The sequence below is a fragment of the Lycorma delicatula genome, chromosome 8, assembly GCF_047948215.1.
Source record: "Lycorma delicatula isolate Av1 chromosome 8, ASM4794821v1, whole genome shotgun sequence".
Taxonomy (NCBI): Eukaryota; Metazoa; Arthropoda; class Insecta; order Hemiptera; family Fulgoridae; genus Lycorma; species Lycorma delicatula.
This window is the reverse complement of record NC_134462.1, coordinates 96896899-96909144: the sequence shown is the minus strand read 5'-3', so window position 1 is coordinate 96909144 and position 12246 is coordinate 96896899. Positions and strand designations below refer to the sequence as shown.

Here is a 12246-nt window from a genome sequence, read left to right as displayed (position 1 = left end):
GGAAAATTTTGGGTAAATAGCATTTCTTGCTTTGTCATCCATTGGTATCAATGTTATTTGGTTGTTAAGATTTACAGTTCTGGAAAATCCATGTATAATTGGCCATGGGAGAAATGCTCTGAATGGGGATTCACTCCATTGTGATTAAAAGTTTTGTCTTGCAACTTATTAATAGTAGTAGCAAAAGAGATTTCTTACAGGAAATTGTAAAAGTTTAAATTCAAATGGTAGATATACAGGGATTCGAGAAATAAATGAAATTTCTCCTGTTGCTGGTCCAGTAAGAATTACAGCTTCAGTGATATTGTTACGCATAGTTCTGATCTGTAGGTTGATACCATTACACGTTGAGAAGTTGAAGATTATGGAACAGCATAATTGAATAACCAAATTTTAATTTCAATGTACGAAGTGGAAATCCTGATGGATTGAGAGCATTAAGAACTCTTACGAATAATGGACTGTATCATCTGTACTTGAAATTATATCAGTATTCATGGAAATCACAGTCTTAATTTTTTTAAGAGTAATATAATTTATTTCTTCTGCTGTTATATTCCTGGGTAAAATTATGGTTCTTTAGCACAGCTAAGATAAGATTACAACTTAATAAGATATGATTTATTCAGTAAATTAAAATATTAGCCCAGATAGCTTTTGGAATTACTATAAAGTCTTTCGTAAATAAGTTTATTATTTGATCTAAGATCTTGTAATGTTTGAAGTGGCTTCAATATGAGCCTGTAATTCGTTGTACACATCTCATCCTATGAATGATATTCCTTGAAGAGTTTTTCCAGGTAACCATTTTTGTGAATTGACAAGTGGATTCCCCTTTTTAAATTATGTTCATTGGTAATTTGAAAGTTCAGAAAATGGTCCTTTTTCCACTGAAGGGTTGCTGCAATACCTGAGTATGTTCCAACAAACGACATTTCACCATAGAGCTTACTTGAGCCAACAATAAATTGATTAAAAAGGTTTTCCTAGCTGCCCCAGGAGCATCCACAAAAATAACTTTATGTCAATTTTCTATTACACAATCAGTAAAAATATTGAATGGCATATCTTTGATCATTTTGGTACCAAAACTAATTTTGGTAGATTTACTTGTAAAAGATTATTAAATTCATTCATATTATGAGGACATTTAAAGAAGGAATTGTAAAGATCATCAGACAAATTTATCTTGAATCTGTGAAGGTATTCTAAATTCAGTCAAATATTTTTAAGAAAGACAGACTACCATATCTTCTATTTCAGTCAAACTATGATTAAGAATTTCTTCTGCATTCATTAATTAATTATTGTATTCTCATTGGAGAATATCTTCACGAAAATCTGTTTTAAATGTTTCCCATAAAATTGTAGGCTCAGATGATTGACAAAAAACTAGCATTAGCAGAGTTTCTTTCCAGTGATCATCATTTTCCAACAAAATGAGTGGATGACAGGCAACTTTGAAAGTAGGATGAATGATACCATTAATGGTCTTCAAACTCTCAATTGACGTCGAGCCTCAAACATGTAACAATATCCTCCAGTGAAAACATTAAGTTTGATTAGGATGAGTAGTGTAAATTCGAGCATGTTGTCTATCCTTTTTGATTCCAGGATTACCTTCAACATTCTGTCCACATTTTCTTCTAGAAAATTCACTGTTAGGCCAAGTATAATTCCATGGAACTTGTAACAAAATTATGTTATGATTTTGTTAGAAATCCTTCTAAGATAACTACACTAATATGTCAAAGTAATAGTATGGAAATGGGGATACGGCGCCACATTAGCCGTTTCCAAGATGGCGGACAGCCCGCCATCTTGAGTTAAGCAGTATTAATAATTTTATTTAAATGATTGTATGAAAAGTTCATTTATATATATATATATAATAGAATTATCTTACAAATTTGTTTGCAATAGATAAATGGTAGCACTAAAAAATTATATCTTTAACCTTATCCCATCACAATGCTCCTCACTTCATAGCGCTACGTGAAAATATGTTGGTATCTGATTGCCTCCCTTCAGTCTTTTGCTACCCTCTTATGAAAAAAATTTAAAAAAATACAGTATATTAACGAGATTTAACAGATTCTGACAAAAAAACATTACGATTGGATATTTTTTATGCCTGTAACAACAAAAAAATGAAACCGTACAAAAATTACGATAATTTAATTGCAGAATTTTTTTTGGGTTTATGAAACATAGTTTGCTGATTTAAAAAAAATACTTTCAAGCAAATCGGTTAAAAGTTGGGCAAAATATTATGAAAAACCTGTGTCACAGGTTATCATAGGTTAATCACAGATTAATTAGCATATCAGTTTCGAGAAATTTTTATAGTTATTTATTTTTTCTTAGCGTTACATATAATGTAAAATTTTTTAAAAATTATAAGACTTCCTAAGAGCATTTATTACGTGAAAAACATTTTTTTACATCAGAGTATTGCTATTACGTGCGGGGGGGGGGGGTAATAAAGTTCATGAAAATAATTACCCCGGTAATTACAAGCTATTTAGTACAAACAACAGGTATTTTTTATGTTACTATGTATATAAAATCGTAATATATATTATATATATAAAATAAGAAATTATGAGCGCGCACTAGTTTTTACCCCAACAAAAAAATCGCTGTATGGGAGATTACCCAAAAAACAAAAGAATGAAATAGATGACAAATAATAAATATCCTAAACAAATAAAATGAAGTAATAAATTTATAAATAAAAAGCAGTTCTAGTTGGTGATATTTTGGCGTGTGTGATACACGAGAAAGCATCCATCTATGCAGAGTGGTACCTCACAAGCAACACACCTCCAGACTGATCTTACGCGAATGCCGTTTGCCGAGCACACAATGCATTGTCTAAAACTGTTTGTTCCCTCACGTTTAGGAAAATGTCTTGCTTCACAACTTTCAAGATGTAACAATTCACGATTTCTTACATAAGATCCTCGTGCAGAAAATCCCGTAGGAGATGATAAAACAAGCCATTTCGAAACCATCTGAAGGATTGGTTCTTCTCCATCTTATTGACTGACTTGTAAGCCGTATAAGCATTGACAAGGAGCATATCAAAAATGCGGAAAAAAGGTTGTTTCGTCCATTTTGTCATGTGCCTATGTAAATAATAGCTTGAAGACAGACGATCACATAGATCAACAGCCCCCATGTAATTATTGTAGTCTACAATCATTACAGGTCTCACGATATTTTCTGTACCGCGAATTGTTACGCTGTATTTACCCTCTTCAGCAGGCCCATGAATAAAAGACAGAAGTGTTACCATTCGCTTGTCATTGAATAGAATACAAGATATTCCATCCAGTGTCGTACGACAGGCTAACCGGTGTCTGCTCAAACCTAATTGTTTACATCTGTTCCGTGTGAATTCAGCTGGCATTCCAGCATGGTTGGATCGAGCTGTTCCACAAGCTAGAATTCCCACATCTTTCAGTCGTCAATATAATTGCAGGGATGAAAAAAAATTGTCCATATACAAATGTTATCCACAATTTTCATAACCTGCAATTAGATTGATAACTGTACATTCAGTAATTGTTTACATTTAGTTCCTCTAGTTGTCTCCCGAGATATACACTCATATCAAATGTGTACCCAGAATTATCGCAAAGTCCCAAAGCGCTTTTGTTTACTAGGTATATACTGCCGAAACAACACTACCCTTGTAGGCGCATAAAACCTCATCAACTACGATTTGTTGTGGATTACAGAGTTCACGAGATTTCTGACGTGCAATTTCAAATATTTTGTGTACTCTCCAGAGACGGTCATAGTTACCAGTTTGCATTTCTGATTCTATTGGTGGATCCTGGTTAGTGAAGTGTAAATACTTCAAAATATGAAGAAAGACAGTTCTCGGTAATGTATTTCCAAACCAAGCTATGTGGGAAACCTCGTCAGTTGACCAGTATTCTTGTAAAGTGTGTCTTACAGTATGACCCATTTCCAGGATGATTGCAAAGAAACTTTTCATCCGATCAAGACTGACTAACGTCACCTTGAATTCTGTCCTTAGGTAATGGTCTATCAAGTCTACGGCTTTGAAAATACAAATTAGTTTGTAATGTTACTTTTTCAAGGATAGTCTCAAAAAACAACATAAATACGGCAAATGGCATCCCCCACGAATACGGGGGATCAGGAATATATTCAGGCACATCCTGTAAATTCCTACGACGCTTCTTAGGCCGACCTCTCTTACGTGGTGCGGATTTAGCCAAAAGGTCGGGATTCTTTACAAATGCACCTGGTTCCGGACCTGTAAAAGGCAAACTGTTTAGTGTGTCATATTTACACCTATCAGTACAAACTAACCAGGGACTTCCAAGAACCGGCAGACGACCTCTAACTCGTAACCTTCGTCATCTGTAACTGTTTTGTCATTTTGGGCCCGGTCAGTTGGATTTTCTTGTAACTCCGCCGTGTCAATTTTTTTCATCTTGGAGAGGAAACTCAACAGCTGGTTGCATTTCACTATCCAACTGCACTGGAGAAATATAATGGATTTCATGAAATAATTACAGTTTTCTTCAGCAGATGAATGTAGAACTGAACCAGGTACATTTATTTTCTGTTCCGTGTCAGTATCACTACTCAAATGACCTGGATCATCATCCTCGCTACTAAAATTCAAGAGATGTGGTTCCGAAAAATCGATACCGCTAATTTCAGTATTTTTGATGTTGTCCAAGCCCTCAAGGTCGTCACTGTCATTTTCGTCATAATCTGAAAGTCCTTCGTCAAGAGCAAACCTATTCTGTTCGTCATTCATTGTGTCTCGATAAAAAAAATAAAACAAATTACGGCAAATAAAAAAATCACTGATTTAAAAAAACCCCAATATGTGAAACAAATCGCACTGAGAAAAAAATCCGATGTAATTTTGAAAAAATAATGAAATAATATATTACCAACGGAACGACGGTATGCGATAGTAAGAACTTACTGCAGTTGTGTGCATTCGTCCTCGCACAATAAAGTAACATATGTTAACTGAAAGTAGATTCATAAACTACGTTTTATAAAAATTCCCACCACTTAAAAGGCTATTCAGGTTGACAAAAAAACTATTTTTACTGTATACTGTTATTCATTAGAATCGTTATGTGTTTCATATTTGCCGATATCTTTTGTCAGAAAAGATATATTAGACCTCAAATAAAAGTGACACATTTATGACCAAAAATTCCTTTTTTTGTGTGTGCCGTATAACATAATTTATTGTGTTTCAATACATCGATATGTTGCTAATATAATAAGCTATTTTTGTAAATAAATAAATCCGTAACCCTCATAGCAATTATAATACACTAGTCACACATACACACACACGCACAAGCACATTTCTGAGAAAAAAAATGGTCATATTCTTTCTAGTCTAAATAAAACATTTTACATCGTCTAAACGTCGTTCAAATTGTATAATAAAACTGATTCCTTTGTCAATATAAAAAAATAACCGACTAAGATCCCATATAAAATGATTTTGTAACAGCGTTTTAAAACTAACGCCGCACAGAGCCAGTTTAATGGCTACATGATCTGAAAAGGTTAAATTTTATAGAGCGGAAAAATAATTAGAGGTATAATGACATACCAGGCCGGATTCAGAGGCTGCGCATGCGCAACACGTAAACCGTTACTACAGCTACCACCATTAATTAAGTATGGACGTACCTCGAGGACGATCCTGGTTTCGTGGCCGTTGCACCGGGAGGCGTCACCCGCTACTCCAGCACCCTGACGTGGCTCGTGCACCAAGAGGCGACTGCGTCCGTTTACGTAGCGGCCCGTTGTTGACAGTGCGAGGTGTGGCGCGCGACTAAAGAACAGCTGACGAACATGGCCTAAGGTTTAGCTGGCGGCTGCGATACTAGCGCTCATGTTACACAAAGTGTTCATCTTTTAATTCTAAGAAACTACTACTATTGTGTAATTCTAAGAAACGACCATGCATTCTCTCACCAGTTTAATAGCGTGAGTAACCTGAAACGGCATATGTTACAAAGTGTAATTCTATGAAACGACTACTAACGTGTAACTCTAAGAAACGACCGTGCATTGTCTCACCAGTTTAATAGCGTAAGTAACCGACAACGGCACATCCTGTATTTCTACGAAACTTGTCGAGATGTTACTGTATGCTAAATCCAACAAAGGTTATCAAACGCTGCGTTTACAAAATTTAATCAGATGTCGCAACGTCCTTACATAGGGGAAATAACGACGATAGGAGAAATAACCAACACCGATGTAGCTATATCAAAATCCATCTTGAAACTGCACCTATTTACCAGTTGCATTTCCACACCACCCTGGAGGTAGCAACCGCGGCGCGTTGAGATTTTTTTTACATGAGTGAAATCTCCCGTAGAGGCCTACTATAAAACACTCGAACTGGTTTTTATACCGTTATTTTATACTTTTTTCCTTGCAAATGATTGTTTGTAATCCACAAAGCTAGCATAAATAATATTCCCGGCATTAAGCCAAGATGGAAGGCTACAACTATAATTGAAACCTCCAACCAAAGGTGTGACTTCATCAACATCTTGCAGCAGACTGAGCTCTACAGCGGCAACCCTCTTCGAGATATGGTAGACTCTAATGGCAGCGGGATGTTTTCTTGATGCAATTCCTACATTGTGGTAAATTGTGCGTGTTAATCGGTTCGTTGCACCAACATCTTGTGAACAAATCGTTGAAGGAATAGTAGAAACCATTCTTGGCCAATTCTTCTTTGTTTTTTACGTTTGTATTTTCAAACGATCCGCTTCTCTGACCAGATCCAATGGCTTTTTACAATATTTCAACTACTCCATGTAGAAACATCCGGTTTGTCACGCACATTTTCCGCTTGGTTGTAGTTTATGGTACGGACAGGTTACGATGTAAGTCGAATTCGGCTTTGGTGCGTCCTCTTGTATCATTCGAACATCGTTGTGATATCGACGCAAACATTCGGATTTTTCCAACCCCTTTGTGTATATTGAGAACTGTGAACAAAGTTTCTTCATAACATCATCGCTGTATACAGCGTCGCCGTACTGAGTCTATTTTGTGATTCGACATTCGGAATCGAGTTGTATGTGGTTAGGTTTATCAACGCCAATTCCCAATCGCCATCAGACATTTCAATGGCGGAAAGAATGTAGCGTATAATAACGATGTATTTCCAGTTTTGAAAAACATGTTGATGTTTACTTGTAAGCTGACGAACCACGACTGAGAAATTCAAGACATAAATGTCCGCAGATAACCATATTTATACTCTGTCTGGCTTTATAATTTCAAATTTATAATCGAATCGAATGGAAAATAACGCATCAATTCGTTAGGTGGATGCAAATTACCGAAACTATCAAAATAGTCCACCATAAGTCCACTTTTTCTATAACATGCCCAGTGTGTTCCATGACCGGTACTGCGATCAAGATTTACTATCGCAGACTCGTGAGTCTTCGGTTTTTTGGGTAATGCGTCCAACATGAAGACTCCTCGAAAATCGGTTATATTTAGTTTTCTCGTGTACCACATAAGTTCTATATTCGATAGCTGACGCACTGGTATTCCCTTTATTGGAGACGACGATGACGACTTTTTTTTACCATCCATCTCCGATCCTTCTAGATCGCTTCTCGGCCTCTGACCTCGTGCTGTAAAACTTGTGCTTTTTGCAACCGGTGCATAATTTGATTCTGCAAGTACAGCGTTCTACGTTCTCGTCGTCGGGGTTGACAACGATCAGCAGCGGTTAGTCAACCTGCGTTGCTGTGGAGTTTTAACCGAGCGGCGGCGTAGTGTGTTGCAGGAGTGCTGCTGTCGGCTAAATAAGGACGTTTCCTTTGTATACAACGTGTCCCCATTTTCGTAGTTGGTGAGGCCAGAAATCTTTTCTGATCCTCTGGCAGGTTCGAGAAGCGGTTTTCCTCCAACCTAGCCGGTGGTAGGAGCGCTTTATTCTTCGACTCGACTGGGCTGCCGAACAGACGGTCCGTCGGGGTATAAGAGGTTTAGACGCTCACCTTAGTTTTGTGGTAGGTGATAGGTTGAACAAGCTGTGGTTTGTAGTGTCTGGCAACACAGCTGGTGTAGTGTCAGGAATTCAAGCGATGGAGCAACCCGGAGGAGGTTGTCTGGAGGACTTGGTCGGTTTGGCCAAGGACCTGGTAGCCGGTGACCCCTTCATGCCGAGGAGGTCAATCGGTAGGTCACCGCCGCGGCCCCGGTCCTCCGATAAGGAGGTCTCGGAAGCCCCTCGGAGCGTAGCGGTTTGCACGAAAACCCTACGGGATACCTCTGTTTCGAGCTGTGCGGAGAAAGCTTAGGCTGGAACCGTACAGCGAGAGCACGGCGTAGAGGGGGGCGCCAAGTCTGAGGGACGCCGACTTGCGAAGCAAGGAAAGGCAGAAGGCAGCAGGGCGGATTCTGTCCCTGAGCGGGAAAGCCTGTGTTAAGGCAGGTGACCTCCAAGATTTCCTCTAAAAAGGAGTCGAGAGTTGCTCTCGAGTTGAGGCAGCTCGTCGATGCATATTTATGTGAATGTGGACTATTGGTTACGGGACTGGCAATTAAGTGCGAGGGCCTCCAGGGTGCTAACCTTGCCCTAGACTCAGTCGTCACTCGACTGTCGGGCAAGGTAGATCTGGTTGTGGAGGGAGTCCGGAGCTTTAAACCGGTTAACGGCCAAGCTCTGGGTGAACTCCAGAAGTCTATTAACAGGGTGGAGGAGAAGGTTAAGAAACCTGTATCCTTCGCCGCAGTAACGGCCGCGCCTGCGCCTAGGCGGGTAGGTCCGCCGCCGCCAGCTCAGGCGCCGGCAAACAAAATTAAGCGGGCCACTGTTAAGGTGGTCTTGATGAAGCCTGATCAGGGGGCTTCTTCAGCAATGACGGAGCTAACTCTCAAAAAGATCCTGGACCCGCGGAAAGAAAAGTTCCAAATTTCCCGGGTCACCAAAACAAGGGATCATGGAGTGATCCTGGAGGTGGTAAATGGGCAGCAGGCTAAACAACTGCTGGAGGCCACTGTTCTTGCAAAGAACGGGCTGAAGGCTCAGCTACTGGCCGAGCGTAGACCGCAGATATTGGTCTACGATATGCCGAGGGCAACAAGGGTAGAGGAGCCCGAAATCCTCACGGCGATTTACAGCCAAAATCCAGCGTTGGATATGGCTGTCGAGGACTTCCTTAGGGAAGCCAAGGTTGTCCGGCAGTTGGGGAGAATGGACTCCCGGAGTAGTCACTGGGTACTCGAGACCTCGCCTAAGATCCGGCAGGTCTTAGTGGCCGGTGGAAGGCTGTTTTTTGGGTGGACTGCCTGTAGGGTAGTCGACCATATTGAGGTAGCCCGTTGCTTCAAGTGTCAGGGCTATGGACACACCTCTCTCCGATGCAGATCGGAAAAGGAGATGGTGGCCACTGTGCCGCTTCGGGGCACACGGTAGCCAGCTGCCCTCACAAATCGTCGCCGGCTAAGTGTGCCGCCTGTGCCCAGATGAAAGGCAGTGATGCTGGACACCGGGTCGGGAGTAGGCAGTGTAGGGCGTACGAGATGGCATGGACTAGAGCTGTTAACAACACAGCCTATGGCGACGCCTGAACGGCAAGAAACCCTAGGGGACGGCCTCCACCCACTCGAACGCCTGCGCCTGGGGCAGATTAATCTGCACCATTCCCGGGCGGCCACGAGCGAGGCCATGAGGCTCCTTGAGGAGTACGACCTCGAGGTCCTTTTGGTCCAGGAGCCATACGCGGTCGCGGATAGGGTGGTCGGCTTCCACGGGGTGAAAGTTATTCATTCTCGTGGGGGACGGCCGCTCTCTGCGATCGTGGTGGGCTCAGACGCTCTGGGTGTGTTCTGGATGCCCCAGTGGTCTGATAGCGAATCACGAGGGGTACGCTCGATGTCGTACTCGTGTCGGGATACTTCCAGCTTGGATGGAGTATCGATGACTTGCTGGCGAAGTTGGGCGGGATTCTGGACAGTCTCCCGGGCACCAGAGTGTTGGTTGCCCTGGATGCTAACGCCAAGTCTACCGCCTGGGGTTCTCCACTCACAGACCCCAGAGGCGCTGGTCTCGAACAGTTCGCAGAAGCCAGGAACCTCTACCTCATTAACAATGCGGAGCAGCCACCAACTTTCTCCAGCGAACTGGGAGAAAGTTACATCGACGTCACTTTGGTGACGGGTGACTTGCTTCGGAGGATAGGTAGTTGGACTGTCTGGCCCGAGGCTAGTGTGAGCGATCATAGGCTTATAACCTATGATATTGCTTACGAAGGCGGTTTAAGGGCACCAAATCCAAGTCGCTACAACCTAAGGGGCCTGGATCAGCGCAGGCTGAGGCGGGTATGCGATGCTGCATTGCAGGAATTGCAGTGGAGCATAGAGTCCAGGGAGGAGGTGGAATTGATGGCGGAGCTAACCGGCCGGGCCATCAAGACTGGCTGCGACGAGGTCCTACGGTGGCCTAGGCCAATGGACGGACCCGTCATAAGCGGCCAGTCCGCTGATCTGAGCGTGCCTGGAGCCGTCATGACCTCATTTTCCGGGGGGTCGTCTGTGGAAGGCAGCCGGAGGCCCGGCAAGAAATGGTGATCCGCTGACCTGAGCGTGCTGCGCGCAAGAGTGAGGTCTGCGCGGATAAGGTGCCAGCGTTGCCCCCTAACGGGGATTATCGTTAACCACGTGCGCGCTAAGCGTCTTCGGATCTACCGGCGTGCCCGTAACACATATGTTCACGCCATCAAGGAAGCCAAACTCAAGTTTTGGAAAGACTCCATGCGCGAATTGCAACGCGATCCCTGGCAGCTCGCAAAGACTTGTTACAAGCCAAAGCCATTGCACGTGTTGTCCAGTGTTCGATGCGGGTTAGGTGGTCGTGACCACACGTTAACATCTGTGGCGACCTACCGGGCGTTTCTGGGTACTCTGTTTCCAGATGCTCCGGAGGGTGAAGCGGAAATCGGCGTTAGGGCGGGTGAAACACCATTCCCTGGCGTTCGGACCGTGGAACCCGAAGATATAGACCGAGTGGTTTCTCGAATGGCATTAAAGAAGGCACCGGGGATTGACCAACTTGACCCGGATATTTTCCATCATTTACTGCCTGTCAAGGGAGCCTCTCGGCAGGCTGTTCACGGGATGCCTAAGCTGGGGCTGCTTTTCGGGTTGCTGGAAGGTGGCTTTGGTAAGGGTACTCCTGAAACCTGTAAAGTATCCTGGTGAGGTCGGCAGTTATCGACCCATCAGCCTCTTGCCGGTCTTCGGCAAGTTGCTTGAAAGGCTGGTTGTGGAACGGCTCGAAGAAAGCATCGATATGAGCCGTATTCTAAATCGAGGCCAGTATGGCTTCATGAAAGGGGTTGGCACCGAGGATTGCATCTTAAATGCTCTTACCGAGGTGGAAAGCGCCGACTGCAAATATGTTTTGGCTATTTTTATTGATATAGAGGCAGCATTTCCTTCCTTGTGTTGGAGTTCTGTCCTCTATGCTTTGGAACGCCGCAATGTTCCCGAAGCCGCACAGGCCGTGGTAAGAGACTATTTGTCTAACCGAACGGCTCTGTTTAAAGATGCGCACCTAGTTGTGGAAAAGTCCGTCACTAGGGGAAGCCCGCAGGGTTCCGTTCTCGTCCCGCTGCTGTGGAACTTGGTGTTTGACGGATTTCTGGGATTGACTTTCCCAGAAGGAGTCACGGCCTAGGCTTTCGCCGATGACTGTCTCCTTTTAGTTCGTGGAGATTCACGACCACAGCTAGAAAGCAGAGCGCAGGCGGCCTTGTCAACCGCCGAAGGCTGGATGGACATGCAAAATTTAAAGATTTCTGTGCCCAAAACGAAGTTTATGCTTCTAAAGGGCGCAGACAAATTATCATGCAGTCGAAACCCCCACATTAAATATAAAGGCTGTGTAATCAGCCGAGTAAGGGTTCATAAGTACCTAGGTTTTTTGTTTGATGATAAGTTGCTTTTTAGTAACCATATTAAGCAAGTTGCGGCGAACGCTGTCTCCGTGATGCACAAACTTAGAAGTATTGCTCGGAAAGACTGTCGGGCCGCCAAATGTACTTGGTGTACCGAGGCGTCTTCGAAACTATGATCGCATACGCGGCGCCAGTTTGGGCGCATAGGTTGGAAAGGAATAGAGCACTACTTCAAAATTTAAGGAGTGCCCAGCGCAGAGCCATGATAGTATGCACTGGTGTA

General features: G+C 42.9%; 1 protein-coding gene across 1 annotated transcript in view; it reads left to right on the top strand.

Annotated features, from left to right (window-relative positions):
• LOC142329042 (SIN3-HDAC complex-associated factor) overlaps positions 1–12246 on the top strand; it is a 34338-nt gene that overhangs the window by 5280 nt on the left and 16812 nt on the right. The gene's annotated exons all lie outside the window — the stretch shown is intronic.